This window comes from Pseudopodoces humilis, chromosome 2, assembly GCF_049639895.1.
Source record: "Pseudopodoces humilis isolate 2021_Gansu_Grassland_sample_001 chromosome 2, ASM4963989v1, whole genome shotgun sequence".
NCBI classification, from domain to species: domain Eukaryota; kingdom Metazoa; phylum Chordata; class Aves; order Passeriformes; family Paridae; genus Pseudopodoces; species Pseudopodoces humilis.
This window is the reverse complement of record NC_142201.1, coordinates 85,572,127-85,586,097: the sequence shown is the minus strand read 5'-3', so window position 1 is coordinate 85,586,097 and position 13,971 is coordinate 85,572,127.

Sequence of the window (13,971 nt, the reverse complement as noted above, 5' to 3'; positions counted from 1 at the left end):
TTTAAGAGTGAGTCTTCAGGCAGCACAAATAAGTCTTTTGTATTCCTCTTCATTTTTCTGAAGAGCCAGCCATTCTTCCAGTGAACAGGGACCAAAGACTGCAGATCAAATCACTTTTTGTGCCCATCTCAATTTTTCCAAGCAGTAAGATTACGCTGCAGGTTGTTTCCTTAAGGACCTTGCATTTTTTAGGAGAATACCTTTGGGTGCTACAGTGCCCTGACAGCTGTTGATGCCATTTGGGATCATGGGAGTGATCTGCGTGTGTCTGTGTAGAAGATCTGTGTGGGGGCCATGCATTTATGCGGATCTGTGGTGTGTGTGTGTGCGTGTGCCTACTAGGAATAGCAACCTCATCCTCACTACTAGTTGCTCCAGGAATTTCACCTCTGCTGGCTGACAAATTCTGCCCTCCTTAACACTCTTCTGCACCGTGTCCTTTAAAAGACACATTTAAGGACTCAAGCGCAAGAAGAGGGCTCTGTCTTCTATCTTATTAGGGAAGACATTTCAGTAGAAAGGATGTTGAGGACATGATCAGAGCTTGAAAACATGTTACATTATTTGCAGACTTCTGTGTAAACTCATTGTTTCAGACTTTTCCTAGGATGCAAAGAAAATGAACAGAAGCACCAGTGTCCCAGTCTCTCTCTATTCACCTGTGAAAGTCTTCAAAATTTTTAAGCACTCCTGGCTGCTGAGTTCCTAAAAATAAGGCCACATGGCAAAAAAGAAGGTTCCATAAATTAACAAAGAAATGCTTTGATACATATTTTGTATTCAGTGTTCCTAGAGATCCTCACATGTAACTGCATGACTGAACATGGGGAGCCCTTACTCTGAAGACCATGTCTCTGGAGGCAGGATATTACTAAGTAGGGGCTTTACATTTTTGTAGCCAAGAAACGTCACCTTCCAGTCTCCAATCAATTTTTCTGGGTACTGGTGCAGTACAAAGAGGGTATTTCTACACACTCCTGTTATACAGGTGTATACTTATTAAAATCCTGGATCACACTCTTGTGTTGTAGCCTTCTGACCCTAGTTCAGCCTCCGTGAGAGCTAATAAAAATAGCTGCTCCTGAGTGAATACAAGAACAAGTCCGGCTACATAACTCAGAACTCTCTTGAACAGGTGGGAACGATGTCCTCCAACCACAGACCAAAGCAGAGGTGGTTTGGAGGTGATTCTGCAGTAAAGTCTCCGCCAGCCCTAGTGAACCACACTAACAAGGTGTGCAGGAATACCATCAGCTCGGGATTATAGTCTCTGGATGACTACCTAGTAATTAATGAGCAATCAAGCAGAGCTCTTGAAATGTCCCCAGCCATCCTGGGGCTGTCAGGAATCGGGAGTGGTGGCCATGGGTATGTTGAAAATGCACAGACAAGCAAAGATAAACTAAATGCACAAAGAACTGCCAAGGCCAAAAGCTGCTGTTAGACCTCAGTTTCCCTTGGCATTCCCATCCAAAGCTACAAAACCAGAGTTTTGTCTCTGCTCTAACACCGAACCACGGAAGCAATCACAGCCAGCAAGAAAAAATCGAGCTGCCAGCTAAAGCTTACACAAAAGAATTGGGCAGCCCTGACAGCTATTGCTATTGACAGCCCATTTTGTAGTCCCACCCAAACCAGAGCTCTGTCTTTAACACCGAATCATCACTATCACCTGAGCCTGTTGAAAGGTTACAAAGTCAAGATGAAGAACCTAAATGCACCTTGGCTCTGCAACTCTCCTTAAATACAGATCCAAAACTGAAAATACCCAGGGAGTGCTCCCACGGAAAGGTGCCAGGAAGGTCTTACTGGCTTTTGCTTTTTCCCCTGTAGCTTTTCAGCAGCAGCACTAACACTAAAGGCTACGTGCTTGCCTAGCCAACTCAGTGTCCAATCACTCTCTCTGACTTCTAGAGCTCCAAAACTGGAAGTGCTTGGTGACTGCTCCAACACAACAGGCAACAGAACAGCTATTCCTGCCCGTATCCTTCCCCGTGTAGCCTTTCAACAGTGCACCAGATGGCAATGTGAACTTGCCTAGCCAGCTAAATGCATCAGGACACCAAATAAGGCCAGATACTCAAAACACCTGGTGACAACTCCAAAACAATAGGTGACAGATCAGAAAGGTGTTGCTGGCCTTTACCTTCCTGCCGTAGCCTGCTCTTTCCCTGTGCATCCCACAAAGTGCAGCACTGACACTGGGGCTTCCAGTTTCCTTCCTGATTTAAGTTTACAATCACATTTTTTTCACCGTTTCAAACAACTCCTGGTACTGGGTGAGTTCACCTGGGATCTTAGCCTATGCTGGTAGTGCAGTTAATCAACTTTTATAGCAGTTCACAGGCTGCAATAGGAGAGTGAAGGCCAGCAAGAGTCTTCCGTCCTGGCACCTTTTTCTGTGGCAGCAATCCATGACTGTTTACAGCTTTCTAGCTTAGTTGCTGGCTATGAAAAAAACAGGATTGCATATTTAAGTGAGAAGGAAAGCACATGGCCCCACTTTTCTGTTTCTGGTGTGGTTTACAGCCTGATTGAGGAAAGAAAAAGCATGCAGCAGCTTTCTAGCCTGGCACCTTTTCTGTGGGAGCTGTGGCTGGACGTTTTCAGTTTTGGAGCTGGACTCTGTCTCGAGTAAATGAAGTTTTGTGCTTTGAGGTGGGAAGGAGAGCCCACAGCCCCAGGGCTGGTGGAGCAGGCTATAGGCTGCAGTGGAAGAGTGAAGGTCAGCACCTCGTTCTGCCCGGCTGTTTCCTGCGGTGGCAAAGCTCCGTGTGCTCAGTTTCGGGGCTGCCCTCGGGGTCCCTAAAGGAGCATCCCGGGGCTATGTCAGGCGAGTGCCTCGCCCCATCTAGTGGTGACAGCGAGCGGGGCCGAGGGGAAGGCAAAAGCTGGGAACAGCTTCCCGACCGGCCACATCCCTGGGGCTGTGCTGCAGCTCCTGAACACAGCAGCAGCAGAGGCACCCGTGACAAGAAGAACGCCGGCCAAAGCCAGGGTTTCCACTCCCACCCTCGCAGCTACCATGCCTGCTAGGACAGCACAAATAGCTGTACAAGACCTTAGAGTGTCTAAGTCCCTAAAAGGGACTTTCAAGAAGGCTGAAGAGAGACTTTTCTCTCAGGGTGAATGGTGCTGGGACAAGGGGAATGGTTTTAAGATGAAGGAGGGTAGGTTTAGATTACATTACATTCCTCACCTGCCCCTAAACCTTCCCACTGAAGCTTTTTGGAAAATTCTGGCAAAAAATTTGGATAAGTTCAGAGATGAACAGAATTATTTTGTCTGGTGCTTAAAATTATTGATAATAATAATTTTCCCATTTCAGTTCCTACAATACATAACTATAGAATCAGGATCACAGAATGGTTTGGGTTGGAAGAGACATGAAAGTTGATCTAGTTCCAAACCCCTTGCCTTTGGTAGTCATGGCACCCACTAGACCAGGTTGCTCAAAGCCCCATCCAAGCTGGCCTTAAACACTTCCAGGGATGAAACAGACACAGCTTCTCTGAGAGACACATGCCAGTGCCTCATCATCCTCAGAGGAAAGAATTCCTTCCTAATACCTAATCTAAACTTTCCCTCTCTCAGTCTGGAGCTGCTGCCCTTCGTCCTGTCACTCCATGTCCTTGTCAAAAACCCCACTCCAGCTGTCTTGGAGCCTCTTTAGCTACTCAGAGGGGCTCTAGGGTCTCCCTGGAGACTTCTCCAGGCTGAACAATCCCAACTCTCTCAGCCTATCTCTATAGCAGAGGTGCTCCAGCTCTCTGATCATCTTAATGTCCTTCCTCTGAACTCACTCCAGCAGGTCCACATCCTTCTCACGATGGGGGTACCAGAACTGAACAGTTCAGTTTTATGTGATTCTTAGAGTATCACAGTCTCTTGTGCAGTTCAGACCAAGGCAAGTCCTATCCAGGATCTAAGATGAGTGTTTTGGAGCAACCTCTTTTTTTCAAATCTCCTGTCCTTTGCAAAGCCTTTTTTTTAAACAGATACGAGATTGAGCCTATCACAGACTGGTGTGTGCTCCCCGACGGTGCCAAGAATTATTTTTTCGTTTCCTCTCTCTGAGTGCACCTCTGTGTTTCTAACAAATAAGCCATTGTAATTCACACAACTCAGGTTTATTCAGCACACTGTCTGACCTGAGTGCTGTCAGGCTTGTTTATTGTTTTATGTCCTTTCAGGCCTTTTGCAGGAAGGCACAAAGAGCCTCTCTTTCAACACGTACACCTCTCGTATCAACAAAGTGCTGACTAACACCATCATCCTTCCTCTCTGCATGATGGTTTCTTAAATAAAACTGATGGCTTCTTAAATAAAACCCATGTCTTGCTTTTGTTTCTGAATAATTGGTTTTGCTTTCATAGATGAAGAAGACCCAGACAAGCTGACACATTTCTATGACATGTTCAGCACTAAAATATGTTAGTTTGCATGGCACTTCTCAAATTTGTGTCAGCAGAAAATCAAGTAATTTGTAAAGAAAAAAACTTTATATAGTATTTTAATTTTTTGCCTGCTAGTCAAAGATTCAAAAATTCAGTCTGAGTAAATGCTTCAGAGGAATTTCAGTAATCACTTCAGCTATGCAAATCTTTTGAGTGTTGCTCTTTCTTGAAAGAGGCAGTGCTGAGATAAAATAAAGATTTATTTTTCAAGGATCTATAGGTCCTTTCTGAAGCTTACAGCAAGATTTGTGCAGCTCCTTGGCTCAAATAGGAACACACTCCTCATCCCCTGCACAAGTCCTCCCATCACTTTCAGTGGTGACCTTTGGAAGGTGGGTTTGAAGAAGGACAGTTCAGAGGTTTGGCAGCACATCTCTGCTGACCTTTACTGAGATGCTGCTTGCTGTTGAGCTACCATCACCGTGCATGTTCCTGCTCTTGATGTACACCAGCTGCCCTGGGAGATGCTCCTGCTTAAACCTCTCCTCACCACTCGTGTCAAAGTGGAGTTGTGCTCCTGCACATTAAGAACATGCACAAGCCAAGTACCAGGGTTCAGCTGACAAGCTGTAACTTCCTAATCACCCACCTGAACATATATTACTGTTTGCCTGAGGGCTTTCATTTAGTTTTGACCCCCTGTGCTAGTGATAGTATTCATGCACTTATTTAACTTTTTTTGCATGAATGTCTGATGTCAATTAGCCCAATCTGATAAATGAAGTGTAGAACATAAGTAAATGTTTGCAGGAAGAAAGCTTATATCCTGTTTATATCTTTCATATCTCTGAAGGAAAATAAACTATTGTCTCATAAATCAGTCTCTATGAAATGTCATCATATAACTTTGCTATTGCACAATAATATTGCTGCTGCTGTGGTGAGAGGACAGTCTGAGGGCTTGAACCAGTCAGTCCTAAGCAGAATTCATTCTACAGCATTTCAAACTGGGTCAAAAATGTCCCGAGTGAGGCAAAAGTATCCAAAGTTCAGACACTGGTAAAAACTTTTGTAACATACAAGTTATAACTTATTGATGCCGGAATTTTACCACTGCATTTGGTTTTGAGCTTGTTATAAAAATATATGTCAAGTTGCCAGCATGTCGTGTAAAGACAATATGTCACAGATGTAGAAATGAGGTGGAATAAGATTTAAATTTCTTCTTGAACTATGCTGAAGTGCTCTTTTAGAAATGGCATGGATTTGTAAACCAAGAGGTACCATGCATCTGAAACTGTGGTCACCCATTTTCTGATGAGACTGATCTATTTCATCCCTGCTCTTTTTCAAGAGGCCCATTCAGCATAATGTTGTGAAGGACAGTTTGCTGTATTAATCACTGATTTGGCATTTTGGTGAATGGGTCAACCATTTAAATCCTTTTCCATATATACAGGAAGAAATCTTTGACTTCTCCAAAGACTTATTCTAGAAATTGCTTAGACTTTTATGTGCTGCACTCATTTACCAATTCAACTTCATTGTAGCAATACGGTGGAATGGTGATCTTCAATTGATTTTTAAATTCCTTCTATCTTAAAATTCAAATAAAATTACTTTCATCCCAGTAGTTTATTAACTACTGTCTGTCAAAGTCAGATCATAACTATTCTCACTGTTAGGAATTTTCATTTTGACAGAGGGCAAACATGGAATTTCTTGCCTGGTGAAGCTTGAAGAAGCCCACTGATTTATAGTCACATAAGATTCTGGAGAATGTTTAATCTTCAGTTCCACATTATCATCCTGTCCTCAAACCTTCCACCTACTCAGTGCTAATCATCTTCTTGTTTAAACATCTGGTCTCTAGACATCCAGAAATTGCACTGCAATATAAACTGTGAGGTTGCTCTTCAACCTCTCACATTATCACTCAATAACAGATATCAGAGAGACTTTACTTTGAATAAATATTATATGTATTGCAATGCCTTAGGAAATCTCTGTCCTTTGCTAGAAAGTAGGAGACACCCAGCTGCAATATCAAAACTGTAAATATTTGAGGCTAAATTGCACAAGATGTGCTTTCTTTTTGAACCATAATGGTGGGATTTGCCAGATTAAATATAAACATATTTGATGGTGATGTTTGTGTCTGAGCTCATTTTTTTGTTGTTGAAGAGAAAGAGGCACTTTTAGAGACTGATTGTAGAGAACTCTGGTGAAGTAATTGATCTTTACTCCATACAATATTATAGAGATACAGACTGGGGAGATCTGGAAGAGATTACCTGAGCACCTAGTCAGTCTCCTAGGGTGAATTAGGCACTCCTGGACCATCCTTTGGAAAAGTTTGTCTTAGCTGTTACTAATGAAAGGGAAAGACCAGGTGCTGTGTTGGCTTCAGTAGAAAAGACTTACAGAGGTGACTAATCCCTCAGTAACTGGTGATTCTTTGCATCTGACACTTCATTTCAGCTTCTGAAAAGTTATGTACCTGCTTTAAGTTGTTCCACAGAAAGAAAAACAAAATCTCTGAAGAATATCCTTTCTGCCCCAAAATATGTAAAATAATTTCTTAGTGATGTGGCTCCACTGGAGGTACCTCTGTCTCTCTTTTGTTTATAGACCACCACCTCAAATTATCTGCCCAGCTTTAAGCATGATGGAGTGAGATGGGATTAATCTGACCTTTATCTGGCCAGAACACAGAGCCCATATCTGAAAAAAAATTTCATAAGATGACCCTGAAGGTGATCAGATTCCAGACTTAATTAATGAATAGTAAAAAAAAATTACTTTTAAAAAGTTAAAAAAAAAAAGGAAAAAGAAAGTATCCTCTACCAAAATAAAGACTTAAAACATGTTTTCTGAACAATGTGAGCCCATTGCAGCTTAGGTGGAAGAGATTGTCTATATGTAAGGAAAAATACCTGCCAGTGACAAACTTAGATCAGCTCTCCTTAAATGGTTAATTTGATTCAAAAGTGATATAAAAATTCTTACAAGGTAGAGAGCAAATGGGAAGAGCTAAATGACCAGAAGATCACCAGTCTTCTCTCCCACCTGCTATTATTATTTTTTCCATCATAGCCTGATGGATAAAGTGCATCTTAAAAATTGGGCACTTCACTCAGATGGCAACAAGAAAAGTTTTTCTGTCGTTTGCAGTGTACACCAGGATATTATCTTGACTCTCAGGATTGTAAATGCTGCTGCTGTCATGTCACAGCTTTAATGGGCACTTAAAGGGACTACTTGGGTAAGCTGAATTCTTCATTTGAAAGGCCCTTCTGAGTTCTGGTTATGCTAACTAACTACACAAAGTGCATAAGAAAGTAAATATTGTGGGAGGGAAATAAGAGGATAACCATTGCGTAAATAAGGGAATTGCTTATGTGTCTAAGACAGGATTTCAGATGATGGCTTGTTCAGCATGACTTTATTATGCAGTTTCTGTATATCATTAACGGTCTTTGTAATCTGCATATTTTTCTAATATAAGATTCCTTTGATGATAGTCCATTTTATTATGTGTGGTGATCAGTGCATCATTATTTTTGCCATTATTACACTCATTAATGATCTGTGAAGATTTTTTCCTTTTGGATGCTTTTTCCCAGCACAACACAACACATTGCTGTAATGGGAAGCATTATTTTGAGAACCAAACTAATTTTCCCAATAACTGTTTCCTGATAATTTTCCATTTTCTTTTGATGCCCAGACACAAGTTTATAATCTCTCTTGGTGTCAGAACACTGTCTACGTGTTCTGGAAATGTTGAGACTGAACACATTCTCCAATAGCAGTGGTGCAGTGATTTATACTGGATCCTTTTAAGACTGACTCTTGGTGCTTTTCATGTGCTCAACCAGTTGTACTTGAGCTTGGGTGAGTCCCAGGTCTTCTCAAATCTCAAGGAATACTTTAGAAGTAAATTAGATACTTCAGTGTAAAATGGCACATCTTGAGGCTGGAATACCAAAACTAGAATGCAATAAATCTGAATTAATTCAGGAAAATATCTGCTAGGAGTCAAAATTGAGAACAGACATTCCCAAGCACAGACAATAAAAGAAAAGAGAAGAGCTTACAAGGAGCAATGAGTATGGGTTTTATATTTTTTATAAGAAAACAAACAAAATACAATGTTTTGGATATCTCCTTTATGAAGGAGGGACAAACCAAGTTTGGAAGCAAGGATCCACTCTCAGTTCAGCCTTTGAAATATGGATCAAAGTTGATGGAGGCATCAGTCAGCCCTGCTCTGCTTATGTTTCTTGAAGGCATCTTCTTTGTATTTCATTGGGACTATTGCAAAATTGTTTTCTGCTATAAATTTTGAGTGACATTTTTTCCCCTGAAAATGAAAGAAATAAGTGGCATCTTATGTGGCATCTTACTAGCAAACCAATAGTTCCAGGGTCTGGCAAAGGCTGTGCTACTCTAAAGGGTGACTGCTTCTGTCTAGAACAGAGCTGGTGGGGCTGTGGTTGATAAAGATTTATCCTATCACACATATTGCTGATTCAATTACCAAACTAAAAAGTAAGTGGATAAGCTATATCAACTTGAAATTATATTTTTAAGCCATTTTCTGTTGAGGTGTTCAAATGAAACAGTTGGGTTGAACTGTTCAATTTGATCTATTTAGATCAGAAATCAGTGGAAACCAAGGCGAGGATTGCATGCCATTCATGAAATGGAAGGTTAGGAACAGCTCAATATCAATCCCAGGGAAAAGGAATATCCCTGGAATAGAGGACAGTGGTTCAAATGCCTCCAAGTCACTTTAGTGAAGGGAGCCCCACTCCAAAGTTTGTATGTGTCCCCAGTGCTCTGTGGCATTCACTGTGCTGAGTTGGATGGAGGACACAGGCAGCACCACAATCTCTTCCCCATCAGTTAACCATGGTTAAGAGGTTCATGGGCTAAGTGCCTCTGGAATGCAAGTACAGCTCCAATATCCTCCAAGTACCACATTATTTGGGACACAGAAACCTGTTTTTCCTTCATAAACCTCCTTCATAGAGCTCTTCCTCAGGATCGTCCTTCTTCTCCCCCTGGTGTGCACAACAGTCTGGATTCAGGCTTGGAGATGAGAGATGGGAATCAAGACTCTGCGTCTGCCTTCCTGTGCCCTTCTTTGTCATGAGATCTGGTTCCCTGGACCAGGCTGCCCCATGGCAGCAGCTCCATCAGTAGCATCTGGAAAGCTGTCACATGAGTTGTCATCAGCCATCAGTGATATCAGCAGCTTCATGCTTGTTCCCTATGGTTATTCATGCAAATTTTCCTGTTGAACTTTGGCAGGACATAGAGCTCAGGTGAAGCCATGACTTCAAGGCAACCTGATGCACTTCTTAAGAAAAAAAATAAATAAGCTCTCTTCAGTCTTGTTAGAGCCATGTGTCTGTGTAGTGAGGCTTCTCAAGTTCACAAGCTGTGTGATCAAAGCCCCATTCTGCTTCCTGTTCTCCCAGCTGAGTGGGATAAGGCACAATGACCTTTCCCTTGATTTTGCTGAATGACACATATGCAAAGCCACATAAGTGATTCTGGGATCATGTTGGCACACTGGGTTAAGTCAGTAGGACTGAGGACTGAGGCTGTTACAGTCTCCTCATCTCCATGGCAACCTCTCACAAGTTGATATTTTACCCACATGCAAATGCTTAACAAAGAGCATATGCAATTCAGTGGTATAGGATGTTATGTTGAAAATCCTCCTATACAATAGCCATGGTTGTTCCACTGTAAATGACACTCCACAGCTGAAGTTCATGTTGATAAGCTTTTGAAATCTTTTGAAACTGTAATTTTCTATCTCAGGTGAAATGGGCTAAAATAATCTATTTCCTCTGTTTTCCATAACAGCTTGTCAACACACTGGAGGATAGGGATGTCATCCAAAGGGACCTGGTCAGACTGACAAGGTGGACTTATTGTGAGCCTTGTGAAGTTCAACAAGGCCAAGTGCAAGGTTCTGGACTCAGGTAGGGGTAATTCCATAGCACTAACAGGAGCTAGGTGGAGAATGGATTGAGAGCAGCCCTGAGCAGAAGGATTTGGTGGTACTGATGAACAAGAAGCATGACATGGGCCAGCAATAAGCATTCACAGCCCAGACAACAAAGCACATCCTGGTCTGCATCCATAGCAGGGTGGCCAGCAGGGTAAGGGAGAGGATTCTGCCCCTCTGCCTGGAGGGGTGCATCCAGCGCTGGGGCTCCCAACATGGGGCTCCCATGCTGAAGCAAGTCCAGAGGAGGACAGGAAGATGTTCAGAGGGCTGGAGCACCTCTGCTAGAAAGATAGGCTCAGAAAGCTGGAGTTTTTCAGCCTCAAGAAGGGAAGGCTCTGGGGAGACCTTAGTGCTCCTTCCAGTGCCTAAAGGGGCTGCAAGAGAGCTGGAGAGGGACTTCTGACAAAGGTGTGGAGTGACAGGACAAGGGGCAATGACTTCATATTGAAAGAGGGAGGGTTTAGATTAGAAATTAGGAAGAAATTCTTTCCTGTGAAGGTGGTAAGACACTGGCATGTGTCTCTCAGTGAAGCTGTGTCTGGTCCATCGCTGTAAGTGTTTAAGGACAGGTTAGATGAGGCTTTGAACAACCTCATCTAGTGGAAAGTGTTGAAACTAGATTGTCTTTAATGTCTCTTTCAACCCAGAACATTCCATGATGCATTTTTGTGCCTTATCAACATGAGTGCCTTCAGAGATCTGAAGCAAGTAGAGTGTATGTACAAGCACTGTTCTTCCCCCTTCTGCATCAATAGTGTTGTATTGTCTGGTTTGAATTTGGAGTTCCCTTTGTGCTCCTTTAGCTTCCTCAGTGGGTTCTCAAATTTCCTGACTGACTTGGCACTGGTGTCCTGGCTGGACTCTTTCCACCCTCTGACAACCAAAAGCCCACATGGCCCTTTTTTTGGTCATGCCATCAGTTAACCTTATGAAAATGTTATGACCTCTCCAACGAGCAGAACCTTTCAAACTCGGGATGTCAGGTTACATGTATTGGTTAGTCCTTAAGGCATTTATTTCTCTGATGTTAATTATAGATTGCTGTTTATTTCCACTGGCCTGGCTAAAGCTGCAAGTTTTTAGAAACTGAACGTCTCTGAAAACAGTACAAGTAATACAAACAATACAGGGAAATGAGAAATTGACTGTGACTCACAGTTTCTACATTTAGTTTCCACCTACACTGCTACACTCAATTAACTCCTCCAAGGCTCAGCTTCAATACTCTACAAGAGCCCACTAGTGACAGAGGAGTGTGATGGTTTAGGCAACCTTAAGAAAAGGGGCTTAGATATTCGGACACTGATAATTAATTTAAATACTGTAAATAAATGAAAAATGTTGATTAGTTGTTGATTTCTACTCTTACCTAGTGATGACAGCTATTTGCTCTCCTCCAGACGTCTGCCCTCCCAGCAGTAAAATTAATGTGAACTGTGATTCAAGCCAGAATTTATGGGAAAAATTAAGAACAGAGGTCCTTCTATCTCTGCACTGAGAGCTGCCTGAACAGGTAGTGAGGACAGAGAAGAAAAGCTGTGCCAGAAGGAAGGATGCTTAGTTTGCCTTGCAATCACTGCCAATAAATGGGTGGGGAAAAAATTAGTGACAACAGGAAAAAGACTAAACAAAATGTCCTCTGCCCTATGTCCACATGCATGCCAGCCTGCACTACCTGGAAGTTAGAGGCTGAAGACTGAAAACTAGCCCAGGGAAGGAGAGCCTCCTACTTTACATGATCTTTGCCTGCACTCCAGCAAATTTCTCATGCCCATTTGGGCATTTTCCAGGCCACCCCAATAGGGACAATCCTCCCACTGTGAGAAAAATGTAGTATTTGGCTTGTTAAATTGACTATCACTTCTGCAGCTGATAATCAGGGAACTACTTATTTGCTAATCATCCCAATCAGGAGCAGGCAGCCAAAGATTCTGCTTGAGTTACATTGCTGAATCAGCCAAAAAAACCCTCCTCTGTGCTGCTCTATGGCCCCTTTTCACCCCTCTCAGCCTATCTTCCCTCTCCAGTACACAGAGAGCAAAGGGCTGTGGTCTGTGACCAGGGACTGCTTAAGCTTGTCTCATCTATCTCTGTGCTTTGCTGGAGAGTAACCACAATATTGCAGAGAAAACAAAATCCTCTTGAGGCCTGGGTCGCTTTTTCTCAGTGGGAAGGAATGGACTACACCTAACACAGTCCTTAGGCAGCAAAACTAGTTCCATCCTTACTTGCTTCTTCATCCCCAGGCACCAAATATAGTTTTCTCTTGTGTATTGCTATCCTGCAAGTACCACAGCTTTCTCCAGAACCCCAAAGGGAAATGGGGCTGCTTGTGTGATACACAGCAAATCCTTATCCTTCACATCCCAGCTGCCCATCAGTCCAGCTGTCCTGGGTTTGTGATGTTAGCAGCAATCTTCAGACCATTTTGCAAACCACTTATTGCGAGGTATGCTAGCACGCTGTGCTGCCCTTTCTGGGGCAGCTTCCTTATGCTGGGTAAAAGCAGCACTGGACATCAGAGCAATCTATCTGGCTACTGAGTCATTGCTGCCAGCCCGAGGGGACTAGGGGGTTGCATAGCTAATTCCTGATTTAATAAAGTGGAGTGCTGTAGGACAGCTTCATCATCTCTTCAGCCTTTGACTTCTCTCAATGTGGAGACGTGGTAGGGCGTGAGCTGACCCTGTTTGGGGCTGTGCCCAGGGAAGCTCCTTGGTGGAAGCTGTGAGCTCAGGCACACGGAGCCATCCAGATCCCAAACAGAGCTGGTGTGAGGCTGAGCAGCTCAGCACCAGGGTAGAGCAAATATACAGCTGTCTGTACCCATCCATGCAGGGCCAAAGGGAGGCCAAAGGGAGCTGCTGGCAGGGATTGTCCAATGCCTTTTTCCCAGAAGCATGTTCCCTGGCACAGGATTTGTCTGGAGCAACCCTCCCCAGGGGGCTGTTTCCTTAATGGAGGAATGTACTCACAGCCTGATGCAATGCTGAGTTATAAAGGCATGATTTATGACATATGTTACTGCATGAAAGGAAAACAGTAGCACTGAGGAGGCGGGCTCTGGGGACAGCAAGATTTATTCCCTACGTCTGTATCCAAAAGGCAGTGTTACATAGGTATTGCTGAACAATGGAAAGGTGCCTTCTCTCACAGCATCCTAGGGTCCCACTCTCTTCTGGCAGCCACATGTGTGCTTTCCCAACCCAAAGGAGGGATGAAGGCAACCATCTGGACAGCAGAACAATACGGGGATGCCTCATTCCACTGGGCTTTGGACAAGTAGCAGATTGCTGGTCTGGTTGCTAAACGGGAAGCCTCAGGTTTAGCTTCTACTCCGGGAGATCTAGAGAGATGGAGAATAGCTGCTACAAGGAAACTCAGTAAAGATGCATTGTGATTAATGCCTCTGCCTTGTGTGCAATTTCATCCTTGGCCAATGCAAAATGCATTTTGTTGCAAATGTGGTGTGATGCACACTTCAGGCTGAGAACAGTGTGCAAGCTAATATTTACTGTACATGGGTGCTCCAAATGGGGTCAC